The sequence below is a fragment of the Balaenoptera physalus genome, assembly GCF_965194825.1.
Source record: "Balaenoptera physalus genome assembly, chromosome: 13".
Classification (NCBI taxonomy): domain Eukaryota; kingdom Metazoa; phylum Chordata; class Mammalia; order Artiodactyla; family Balaenopteridae; genus Balaenoptera; species Balaenoptera physalus.
Genome location: NC_138892.1, coordinates 66,054,752 through 66,068,367, shown reverse-complemented (window position 1 = coordinate 66,068,367; position 13,616 = coordinate 66,054,752). Strand labels below are relative to the sequence as shown.

General features: G+C 44.2%; 1 protein-coding gene and 1 pseudogene across 2 annotated transcripts in view; one reads left to right on the top strand and one right to left on the bottom strand.

The window, feature by feature from the left end:
• The window catches only part of H1-7 (H1.7 linker histone), a 103,726-nt gene that overhangs the window by 32,974 nt on the left and 57,136 nt on the right, over positions 1–13,616 (top strand). The window lies entirely within an intron of this gene.
• On the bottom strand, positions 2,071–9,284 carry LOC309641440 (olfactory receptor 10AD1-like; annotated as a pseudogene). Its single transcript has one exon. The product of its transcript is annotated as an olfactory receptor 10AD1-like (transcript).

Below are 13,616 nucleotides of genomic sequence, written 5' to 3'. Positions count from 1 at the left end.
ACAATTGTTCCATAGCTTGAATGTCCACTTGTTCCAGGTCAGAAATGATTATACTTACTGCATACTACTCCAAATTCCCAGGAAAGAGGACTTAGTTGATTCAGCTTGACTGCACTGATTGGGGTGATGGTGGGGGAGGGGTGGTGTCCCATGGTAAATTGGTTGCCAGGGCTCACCCTGTGGGAGAAGAAGAGGGTTCTTGGGGAATGGGCTGTGTGCATAGAAGATACTCTCTAAAATCTCTACCACAACTAATAGGACTGAGCAACATCTGCCAAATGAATGAATGATTGAATGACATGAGACTCAGGTTTCTCCAACTTCGAAGCCCATGATCTTTCTAATACATCATGTAGCCTACAAATGTTTGCATGTGAGATAGCTGTTCACATTACCTCAGTAAAAGAGAATGGTCTTGTATAAGGGCATACCCAGTAAATAGATAGCATACTTAGGTTACAATAGTTTGAGGAGTTTAATAAAGGATTATTTACAAAGGTGTGGGCATGATGAAGAGAGAGCACAAGGGCGGTGAGCAGTTCCCAGAATCTAGTATTAGAGGGACTGAGCCTGAAGAGGTAATGGGAGATGGTGGTTCAAACTTAGAAACAGAGAGCTAGGTAGAGGGGGTCACATGGCAGGAGTGAGATCTCAAGTGAGTCCACAAGCCTCATAGGGAAACAGTCAGAGGATTAAATACCCCAACCTCACACTCCTACTTCCCTCTGATATTCTGCCTATGCTACTCACTGGCTGAACCCAATAGAAAGCCAGGGAAGTAAGGGAATCTGTTGATGTGGTCCATACAGGTTAGCCTCAAAGCCCAGAGCTGGGTGAAGAGGATAAGGAATTAAACAGAAGAAAGAAACAGCTATCTAGGTCGTTAGACTGGAAAATAAAAATAAGCACGTATAAATCAGATTTGAAACCCAAAAATGAGATTTTTAAGGGTGTTCCTAGAGGCTCTATATATGTTTAATTTTCATGTCCTGGGTAAGCCATATATATTAAACTGATTACTTCAGCTGAAGTCACTAATTATGGTGCCTCAGGGGCTTCCTTGGAGGTCCAGGACTCTGGACACTCCCTCTCCACTCCTATCAGAACAGCTTTGCTTTTATTTGGTTAATACAACAGGATTCTGCTTAAGATTTCATTGAGGAAACAGCGCTATAGCACCACCTATAGTCAGGCAATGTGCTAAGGACTCGAACCACAGACTAGTGGGGAAGACAGAAAAGTAAGTAACAGTACGGTGTTAGGAAAACGCACAGGTGATGAAGGGTTAAAGAAAGTCCAGTGAACCCAGAAGGGGCGAGGGATCAAGGAAGGCTTCCTGGAGTCGGTAACTGGAAAGGGAGTCAAGGAAGCTCAGAGAACATTGCCGTTGTCCAAAAGAGGGAAGAGGAGCCCAACAGTATGCAATTCACTGAAAGGGGGAGCTATCACCTGGAAAGAACTAGGATACAGATCCGTGAAAAAGGCTGGCAGCTACGGTGACTCCACGGGATAGGCAAAGATCTCCGTTCAGGCCTGCCTCCAGCCTTGCTCCGCCCCCATCCCATCCAGTCCTCAGCCAAAGGGGCGTGGCATTTCAAAAATTGCACTCCGCTGGGAGGGTATCCCAAGCCCGAGGTCCGCATCACCAGCGGGGGCGGATGTCTGCAGAGTCTCCCAGAGTAGCTCGTGTCTCCCAGAGTGGTCTGGTTACGGCTCTCCTGCCCGGGCTGGGCAGCCTAGGAGAAGACGCTCATTGGTTGCCATAGCGGCGATCCGAGAGGCTGGGGAAGGCTGATTGGCCGCCGGTTCTTGGAGCGGACCACGCCCACCTCCCCCGCCAGCTGTGATCCGGTCAGGGCCCGAGGCCTCCCGGGTAGTTTAGTGGTGCGGCGCAGAACCGGGCCGGGAAGCATGGCGCCGGCTTTAGACGAAAGGAGCATAGGATCGGGGCAAGGCCTGAGGTCGGGCTGAGCCCGGACTCGGGGTAGAATTACTGGGTTTCTTTCCCCCGTTTTCGGCCCCTGGGCGGGGCTGTGGTATCCGCCGCAGCCCCATGCGTCGGTTCCTGCCTGGCGCCGGGTACTCCCAGGAGCCCAGGACCTTGCAGGAGAAGTGCGTGGCCTTGAGAAGACAGTTCTAGGTCACTCAGCCTGATTTTCCAGCATCCCCGACCATACTCGCTCTTCGCCATCTACGGTGAACGCACCGTTTTTACGATGAATCAGGCAGTACCTCTTGCCTGGAGTTACCAGTCCCTGCCAATGCCACAACTCGCCCCATTTTCTACGTTTAATTCACTGATTATTCTTTAAGGCTTAATTCCAATATCACCTCCTCAGTATAAAGCCTGCCGCATTCTTCAGGAAAGTATTCGATTACCTCTTAAGGAATGCAGGCTCTGGGCTGTTGCCCAAGTTAGAGTTACATCTATGCCATTTGAAATGTGATATGATTTTGAGCAAATTAACCTCTTTGAGCCTCAGTTTTGCTTCTTAAAATGGAGGCAGTACTAGTGCTTACAGGGTTTAGTGACGATTGAATGAAGCTGTTAGAACCGAAGTGCTTAATAAATGTGAGCGCTATTATTATCTGTCTTCTCATGTACCTTGTATAGGCCTGTTATGTTTGCCCTTTGTATTACCATTATTGGTTCTTATCTGCCCTATTAGACTTAGAGCTTAAAAGCTGGAACTGTGTCTTGTTTATAATGTCAGCATGCCACAGTGCTGAGGAAGTGTTAAATTATTTCTCAGAAGACTTTTTAAAAAGCACACTTTCCTCTCCTTTCCCTTTTTTTCATTCTTCCTTTTTTCTCTATCCTTTACTTATTTATTTATTTTAACTTTTAAGGCTTTTAGAGACAGGAATTTTCAAACTTGGAGAAGGAGCTGAGATCCTGAGGCAAGAATAACCACTTCTTTGTTCTCCATGGTGACAAGGAAGGCCTTAACATTTCCCTTTCCCTTGACTACACTTAGGACAAGTTTCTTCTTGACTATTGTCCCCTGATCTCTTTTTTCTCAGAGCATTTACTTTAGAAACTTGCAATTACAAATTCTTTCTCTGCCCCTTTGAAATGTATAGAAATCTTCCTAAAAGCCTCTTGCCAGTTTTAAGACCCAGGGAATGTCTTTCTCAAGGACCTGGGAGCCATCCCTTTGAAATATAATCCTCAACGAAGATAGCACCCCCCCCCCCACCCCGTTTCCTACTCTCTGTGGGAGGGTAAGAGCCTAACTGTAGTGGGTGTCTTGCTCCAAATTGTAAACTACAGCATGTAAGCTGACTTTTCTTTGGGTAAGAGCAATTACCACCCACAGGTGGCCTAAGATCTCCCTACTGCAGCTCTTAAAAACTCTCCAGCCACTTGTTTCAGCACAGTTGAATTTGGTCTCCTTCCTATTGCAGTAGCCTTAAATAAAGTCTTTCTTGCCTGCTTAACTTTGCCTTCGTGTAGTTTTTCTTTGATAATGTAAATGTTTAGGTTCTGTGCTTATTGTTTCTTCTTGATTACAGTGGTGTCTCATTTCCTCCTTGATGACTGAGTAGTGCTTCTCACATGTTCTCTGATATCTAGAGATTCACCAATTAGGACTGAAAAGAGTAAGAGCTTTGTGAAGTGAAGCTACTGCTTCAGTTTACTGCAGGGTAGTTAGTATGTGATGTGCAGGATGTGGAAAGGGTAGTACATCTATTTGAGGGCATCCCAAGTGAGGTGTGTTCATCTCATGGAAGTAGCACCAGAAAAAAAAGCACAGGCCTATGCCCTTTCCTTTCCTATCTATTATGAAAGGAGCATGAGAAAGATGTAATTTTCAAAAAAAGAGAGCAGCTGAGAATATAATGCCCTTTCAAGGGACACTGGGTTTTGTTAAGAAGAGAAGCTAAGCCAGAGAGGAAGCGTTGCAAATAGAAAGCCTTCTGCAGTGGTGGAGGTAGTGTGGAGAGATGTTCCTTAAAGTACAGGGAATTAAGTGGACCCATTTACGATGAGGAAGTAAAGTGGAATAGGACTGAATTGGAATGAAATGAAAGATGGTTGAGAAAAACAGGCAGTAGGGAGAGGGGAGTTAACTAGGAGTATGGGTAACAGGGAAGGAAACTGGTAGTCTGAGAAGCTTGGTAGAGGTACTTATTACTTGGATCTGAAGGGAAATATCAAATAGTCATGTATTTAAGGAAACTAGAGGACTTAGGAAGAAGGGGTTTGACACCTGGCCTCTCCCCCTTGCCCTTCCCCAACACACACAAGCATAAACATACATTGAATGCAGTGTTGATTATTTAATGCCACCACAAATTCTCCCTCGTGGCCTAGTGGAGGCACACAAGATGAAGCTCAGGCTGCTGATCCTTAGTTTTTCTTTTTCTTCTTTTCTCTAACTGACTTTTCTTAATGTCAACACTGCTCCCTAATTCCCTTTTTCTTACTTCTTCCTCTACTGTTTCTCATATAGGAGCAGGGTGGATGAGGGCAGATTCAGGAAGTGAGAGTGGAGTGTGACAAAGAAAAACAGATTAAAATGATAAGTTGAAAGAGAAAAAAGTTTACTCCTAAATGTATATGCAGAACTCAGGCTAGGAAGAGCATGTATAGAAAGAAAGTGAAATGGACTTAAGTGTGCTTATAGATCCTGTTGTGGTAACTTAGAAGAAAATCACTCAGGAAAGTCTCAAATTCTCCTGAGGAAGGTCCAAGAGAAAACAGTGCTTAAAGTTACATCAGACAGATGAGCATTAGACATCAATAGGATCTTCCAGGTCTGATGCTATTGCAAAGGAAGCTACGAATGCTCTTTCCTGGAGCCTTTCAGCACTGGAGAGTTACCCAACTGTCAGGGCTGGAGGAGGGATCTTCCCCTCCAGGAGTCTTCCCACTAGACAGACTCTGCCTGGGAAAGGCTGCTCCTCCCAAGGGCCCTCACCATGGCCCCTTTCATTTCTTTATTTCAAAAACTGAAGATGATGGGGTTGCATACGGGGGTGATGATGGTGTAGAGGAGAGAGAAAGGCTTGTCTTTGTCAGGACCATGTGTGCTGCGTGGGTTCATGTAAGAGAACATGGCTGAGGTGTAGAAAAAGATGACCACAGTCAGATGGGAGGCACAAGTAGAGAAGGTCTTCCCCAGACCAGAGGAGGAGGCTCTGCCCAGGATGGAGGCCAGGATGTGGGCATAAGAGATGACAATGAGCACCATGGGGCTGAGCAGCACCACAATGGCATCGGCAAAGATGACTCTCAGACTAAAGTGGGGGTCTCCATAGAGAGAGCAATCACTATGGGGGCCTTGCAGAAGAAGTTTTCTATGTGGTTGTCTCTGCAGAAGGGATTCTGGAATGACATATACTCAAGAAAGATGCCGTTGATCAGCCCAAAGAACCAGGCAGTACTCACCAGCCTCACACAGACCTGCTGGCTCATGGTCTGGGCATAGCTAAGTGGGTGGCAGATAGCAACATAACGGTCATAGACCATGAAAGCCAAGAGGATGCACTCAGCCACACCCACACCAAAAACCAGATACATGTGGGTCAAGCACGAGGCAAAGGAGAGAACACAGTTCGTGACCACCAGGTGGATCAGCATCAGCATTCCACCAGGTGGAATGGTGGTAGGAACGAAGTAGATATTCAGGAAGGACAGGTGGCCAAGGAACTGCGTGGGGCTGTTAAGCCTGGGATCTCTCCAGGTGATGAAGATGATGAGGCCATTCATGGCCATGGCAAGGCTGTAGAGGGCTAGGAAGAGGACAAAGAGCAATGCCCGAGTGGAAGGGGAGCTCTGCTCAAAGCCCACGAGGATAAACTCTATCACTGTGCTCCTATTCCCTATATCCACAATCTGAGGCCTGCTTGAAGAGGGAGGACAGCAAAAGCACAGACAGGACAGCTGTGTACAGGTTTTATCCACTTGTATAAAAATAGATTAAGGGGAAAAGGGTGAAAGAGATGGGAATTTCAGTAAACTCCATGTGAGTCGGCAGTGTCATGGGCACTGAAAATACCAGTTCTACCGTAGGCAGCAATAATGGAAACATATTATGAACCAAGAGAGATTCTGTTCTACTTCGTATGAATCAAGTTGGACCTGAAATACTGTATCCAGTTCTGTGATATCTATTTCAAATGATTATATACCAATGGGATTATCTTCAGAGACAAAAAAAGATTGTGAATGATCTAGAAACCACGTGACAAACTTTTAAAGGAAACTTTAAAGGAAAGACTTAGGGCGAATCTGAGAGGTCCCTTTAAAAGTCAAGTGGTTTTTCATTTGGGAGAGAAATTTACTTCTTCTGTGTAACCTCCAATGCTTAGAACTGAAACCAGAGATTATAAAAACCACAAAAATAACAGATATTTCTAATTATAAATTTTCTTTGTTTTCCTAACTATAAATGTAATGCTTGATTATAGAACATCTGAAAAGTACCAAAAAGCAAAAGTAAAAATAGATAAATAAAAGGACACAACCAGAGAGAAACCACACCTGTGTTTTAGTTCATGTCTTTTCAGTAGTTTTTCTTTGTTTATACTTTAAAAGGTTTTAAGACTAATACAAAACCTGATAGAACCTTCCATAGGAACCTAAGTGAGGGGGAGAAGTATATCTTCAAGAAGAAAAGCAGCAGAGGCCCTGGATACACATGGACCCGAGCTGCTCGCAGCCTCCTTGGAGGCTCCATGAGGGCCAAACCCACTTTGGGGGAGTAATCAATTAAGGGTTCACAGACAAAGGGTTCACTTATGATAGAAGGAAAAGTGAGACATGGCAGCATAGAAGTACTTGAGCTCACCACCTCCCACAAAAACACCAAAATCACAACTAACTGCTGAACAACCATCAACAAAAAAGACTGGAACCTACCAAAGAAGATATTCTACATTCAAAGATAGAGAAGCAGCCACAATGAGAAGGTAGGAGGGGCACATTTGCAAAAAACTCAAATCCCATACCCACTGGGTGGGCAACCCACAAATTGGAAAATAATTATATCTCAGAGGTACTCCCAAAGGACTGAGAGTTCTGAGCCCTGCATCAGGCTCCCCAGCCTGGTGGTCTTGCATTGGGAGGAGGAGCCCCCAGAGCATTTGATTTGAAGGCCAGTGGGCCTTGATCACAGGCACTCCACAGGACTGGAGAAGACAGAAACTCCACTCTTGGAGGGCACTCACAAGGTCTTGTGTGCACCGGGACCCAGGGGAAAAAGCACTGACTTCATAGGAGTGGGGGCCAGACCTACCTGCTGGTCTTGGAGGGACTCCTGGGGAGGCAGGGGGTGGCTGTGGCTCACTGTGGGACAAGGACACTGGTGGCAAAGATACCAGGGAGTACTCAATGTTGTGAGCTCTCCTGGAGGCTACCATTTTGACACCAAGGCCTGACCCCCCCAACAGCCTGTAGGCTCCACTGCTGGGACGCCTCAGGCCAAACAGCCAACAGGGCGGGAACACAGCTCCACCCATCAGCAGACAGGCTGTCTAAATCTTCCTGAGCCCAAATCCACCTCTACACACACCTTTGACACGGCCCTGCCCCCCCAGAGGGACAAGACCCAGCTCCACCAACCAGTGGGCATGCACCAGTCCCTCCCACCAGGACGCCTGCATAAGACTCTTAGACCAGCCTCAACCACCAGGGGGCAGACACCAGAAGCAAGAGGAACTACAATCCTGCAGCCTATAGAATGGAAATTGCAATCACAGAAAGCTAGAGAAAATGAGATAAAAGAGGAATATGTTCCAGACGAAGAAACAAGATAAAACCCCAGAAGAACAACTAAGTGAAATGGAGATAGGCAATCTACCTGAAAAAGAATTCAGAGTAATAATAGTAAAGATGATCCAGGATCTCGGAAAGAGAATGGAGGCACAGACTGAGAGGATACAAGAAATGTTTAACAAAGAGATAGAATATATAAAGAGCAAAGAGAGTTGAACAATACAGTAACTTAAATGAAAAATACACTAGAGGGAATCAATAGCAGAATAAATGAGGCAGAAGAACAGCTGGAAGACAGAATGGTGGAAATCACTGCCACAGAACAGAATAAAGAGAAGAGAATAAACAGAAAAGATGACAGTTTAAGAAACTTCTGGGAAAACATTAAACACACCACCATTCACATTATAGGAGTCCCAGAAGGAGAAGAGAGAGAGAAAGAGCCTGAGAAAATATTTGAAGAGATATAGCTGAAAAACTCCCTAACATGGGAAAGGAAACAGTCACCCAAGTCCAGAAAGTGCACAGTCCCATATAAGATAAACCCAAGGAGGAATACATGGAGACACATAATAATCAAAGTGAAAAAATTAAAGACAAAGAGAAAATATTAAAAGCAACAAGAGAAAAGCAACAAATAACATACAAGGGAATCCCCATAAGGTTATCAGCTGATTTTTCAGCAAAAACTCTGCAGGCCAGAAGGCAGTGGTACAATATATCTAAAGTGATGAAAGGGAAAACGTACAACAAAGAATACACTACCCAGCAAGGCTCATTCAGATTTGATGGAGAGATCAAAAGCTTTACAGACAAGCAAAAACTAAGAGACTTCAGCACCACCAAATCAGCTTTACACAAAATGCTAAAGGAACTTCGTAGGTGGAAATGAAAACGCCATGACTGGAAACAAGAAAACTATGAATAGGCAAGCTCACCTGTAAAGGCAAACATACAGTAAAGGTATGAAATCATCCACACACAAATATGACATCAAAACAAACAACCGTGAGAAGAGGAGAGTACAAATGCTAGATATTGGAAATGCATTTGAAATTAAGTGACCAGGAAAAAACAATCTTGTGTATATATATAGACTGCTATATCAAAATCTCATGGTAACCACAAACCAAAAATCTACAATAGATACACACACACAAAAGAAAAAGGAATCCAAACACAACACTAAAGTTAGTTACCAAATAACAAGAGAAGAGAACAAAAGAGGAAGGGAAGAAAAAAGACCTACAAAACCAAATCCAAAACAATTAACAATATGGCAATAAGAACATACATAACGGGAATAGGGCAAGATGGCGGAAGAGTAAGACACGGAGATCACCTTCCTTCCCACAGATACATTAGAAATACATCTACACGTGGAACTGCTCCTACAGAACACCCACTGAACACTGGCAGAAGACGTCAGACCTCCCAAAAGGCAAGAAACTCCCCACGTACTTGGGTAGGGCAAAAGAAAAAAGAAATAACAGAGACAAAAGAATAGGGATGGGGCCTGCATCAGTGCGAGGGAGCCGTGAAGGAGGAAAGGTTTCCACATACTAGGAAGCCCCTTCATGGGCGGAGACAGCGGGTGGCGGAGGGGGGGAAGCTTCGGGGCCATGGAGGAGACAGCAGCCACAGGGGTGCGGAGGGCAAAGCGGAGAGATTCCCACACAGAGGATCGGTGCCAACAGGCGCTCACCAGCCCAAGAGGCTTGTCTGCTCACCCGCCGGGGTGGGCGGGGGCTGGGAGCTGAGGCTCGGGCTTCAGTCGGTCGGTCGGATCCCAGGGAGAGGACTGGGGTTGGCGGTGTGAACACGGGCTGAAGGGGTTAGCGCACCACAGCTAGCCGGGAGGGAGTCCGGGAAAAAGTCTGGAGCTGCAGAAGAGGCAAGAGACTTCTTGCCTCTTTGTTTCCTGGTGCGCGAGGAGAGTGGATTAAGAGCGCAGCTTAAAGGAGCTCCAGAGATGGGCGCAAGCCGTGGCTATCAGCGCGGACCCCAGAGACGGACATGAGACACTAAGGCTGCTGCTGCCACCACCAAAAAGCCTGTGTGCGAGCACAGGTCACTCTCCACACCGCCCCTCCTGAGAGCCAGTGCAGCCCGCCTCGGCCAGGCTCCCGTGATCCAGGGACAACTTCCCAGGGAGAACACACGGCGCGCCTCGGGCTGGTGCAACGTCATGCTGGCCTCCGCCGCCACAGGCTTGCCCCGCATCCATATCCTTCCCTCCCCCTCGCCTGAGTGAGCCAGAGCCCCCGAAGCAGCTGCTCCTTTAACCCCGTTCTGTCTGGGGGGGGAACAGACGCCCTCAGGCGACCTACATGCAGAGGCGGGGCCAAATCCAAAGCTGAACCCCAGGAGCTGCGCGAACAAAGAAGAGAAAGGGAAATTTCTCCCAGCAGCCTCAGAAGCAGCGGATTAAAACTCCACAAACAACTTGATGTGCCTGCATCTGTTGAATACCTGAATAGACAACGAATCATCCCAAATTCAGGAGGTGGACTTTCGGAGCAGGATATATTAATTTTTCCCCTTTTCCATTTTTGTGAGTGTATATGTGTATGCTTCTGGGTGAGATTTTGTCTGTATAGCTTTGCTTTATAATAGCTTTATTTTACTTCATTATATTTTATCCTCTTTCTTTCTTTCTTTCTTTCTTTCTTTCTATTTTTTCTCCCTTTTACTCTGAGCCGTGTGGATGAAAGGCTCTTGGTGATCCAGCCAGGCATCAGGGCTGTGCCTCTGAGGTGGGAGAGCCAACTTCAGGACACTGATCCACAAGAGACCTCCCAGCTCCACGTAATACCAAACGACAAAAATCTCTCAGAGATCTCCATCTCAACATCAAGACCCAGCTTCATTCAATGACAAGCAATCTACAGTGCTGGACACTCTATGCCAAACAACTAGCAACACAGGAACACAACCCCATCCATTAGCAGAGAGGCTGCCTAAAATCATAATAAGGCCACAGACACCCCAAAACACACCACCAGATGTGGACCTGCCCACCAGAAAGACAAGATCCAGCCTCATCCACCAGAACACAGGCACCAGTCCCCTCCAGCAGGAAGTCTACACAACCCACTGAACCAACCTTAGCCACTGGGGACAGATACCAAAAACAACGGGAACTACAAACCTGCAGCCTGTGAAAAGGAGACCCCAAACACAGTAAGATAAGCAAAATGAGAAGACAGAAAAACACACAGCAGATGAAGGAGCAGGGTCAAAACACACCAGACCTAACAAATGAAGAGGAAATAGGTAGTCTACCTGAAAAAGAATTCAGAATAATGATAGTAAGGATGATCCAAAATCTTGGAAATAGAATAGACAAAATGCAAGAAACATTTAACAGGACATAGAAGAACTAAAGAGAAAACAAGCAACGATGAAAAACACAATAAATGAAATTTAAAATTCTCTAGAAGGAATCAATAGCAGAATAACTGAGGCAGAAGAACGGAAAAGTGACCTGGAAGATAAAATGGTGGAAATAACTACTGCAGAGCAGAATAAAGAAAAAAGAATGAAAAGAACGGAGGACAGTCTCAGAGATCTCTGGGGCAACATTAAACGCACCAACATTCGAATTATAGGGGTCCCAGAAGAAGAAGAGAAAAAGAAAGGGACTGAGAAAATATTTGAAGAGATTATAGTTGAAAACTTCCCTAATATGGGAAAGGAAATAGTTAATCAAGTCCTGGAAGCACAGAGAGTCCCATACAGGATAAATCCAAGGAGAAACACGCCAAGACACATATTAATCAAACTGTCAAAAATTAAATATAAAGAAAACATATTAAAAGCAGCAATGGAAAAACAACAAATAACACACAAGGGAAGCCCCATAAGGTTAACAGCTGATCTTTCAGCAGAAAGTCTGCAAGCCAGAAGGGAGTGGCAGGATATACTTAAAGTGATGAAGGAGAAAAACGTACAACCAAGATCACTCTACCCAGCAAGGATCTCATTCAGATTTGATGGAGAAATTAAAACCTTTACAGACAAGCAAAGGCTGAGAGAGTTCAGCACCACCCAACCAGCTTTACAACAAATGCTAAAGGAACTTCTCTAGGCAAGAAACACAAGAGAAGGAAAACACTTACAATAACAAACCCAAAACATTTAAGAAAATGGGAATAGGAACATACATATTGATAATTACCTTAAATGTAAATGGATTAAATGCTCCCACCAAAAGACACAGACTGGCTGAATGGATACAAAAACAAGACCCATATATATACTGTCTACAAGAGACCCACTTCAGACCTAGAGACACATACAGACTGAAAGTGAGGGGATGGAAAAAGATATTCCATGCAAACGGAAATCAAAAGAAAGCTGGAGTAGCAATTCTCATATCAGAAAAAATAGACTTTAAAATAAAGACTATTACAAGAAACAAAGAAGGACACTATATAATGATCAAGGGATCGATCCAAGAGGAAGGTATAACAATTGTAAATATTCATGCACCCAACATAGGAGCGCCTCAATACATAAGGCAAATACTAACAGCCATAAAAGGGGAAATCGACAGCAACACAATCATCAATCATAGTAGGGGACTTTAACACCCCACTTTCACCAATGGACAGATCATCCAAAATGAAAATAAATAAGGAAACACAAGCTTTAAATGATACATTAAACAAGATGGACTTAATTGATATTTATAGGACATTCCACCCAAAAACAACAGAATACACATTTTTCTCAAGTGCTCATGGAACATTCTTCAGGATAGATCATATCTTGGGTCGCAAATCAAGCCTTGGTAAATTTAAGAAAATTGAAATCGTATCAAGTATCTTTTCCGACCACAACGCTATGAGACTAGATATCAATTACAGGAAAAGATCTGTAAAAAATACAAACACATGGAGGCTACACAATACACTACTTAATAACGAAGTGATCACTGAAGAAATCAAAGGGGAAATCAAAAAATACCTAGAAACAAATGACAATGGAGATACGACGACCCAAAACCTATGGGATGCAGCAAAAGCAGTGCTAAGAGGGAAGTTTATAGCAATACAAGTCTACCTCAAGAAACAGGAAACATCTCGAATAAACAACCTAACCTTGCACATGAAGCAATTAGAGAAAGGAGAACAAAAAAACCCCAAAGCTAGCAGAAGGAAAGAAATCATAAAGATCAGATCAGAAATAAATGAAAAAGAAATGAAGGAGACAATAGCAAAGATCAATAAAACTAAAAGCTCGTTCTTTGAGAAGATAAACAAAATTGATAAACCATTAGCCAGACTCATCAAGAGAAAAAGGGAGAAGACTCAAATCAATAGAATTAGAAATGAAAAAAGGAGAAGTAACCACTGACACTGCAGAAATACAAACGATCATGAGAGATTACTACAAGCAACTCTATGCCAATAAAATGGACAACCTGGAAGAAATGGACAGACTCTTAGAAATGCACAACCTGCCAAGACTGAACCAGGAAGAAATAGAAAATATGAACAGACAAATCACAAGCACTGAAATTGAAACTGTGATTAAAAATCTTCCAACAAACAAAAGCCCAGGACCAGATGGCTTCACAGGCTAATTCTATCAAACATTTAGAGAAGAGCTAACACCTATCCTCAAACTCTTCCAAAATATTGCAGAGGGAGGAACACTCCCAAACTCATTCTATGAGGCCACCATCACCCTGATACCAAAACCAGACAAAGATGTCACAAAGAAAGAAAACTACAGGCCAATATCACTGATGAACATAGATGCAAAAATCCTCAACAAAATACTAGCAAACAGAATCCAACAGCACATTAAAAGGATCATACACCATGATCAACTGGGGTTTATTCCAGGAATGCAAGGATTCTTCAATATACGCAAATCAATCAAC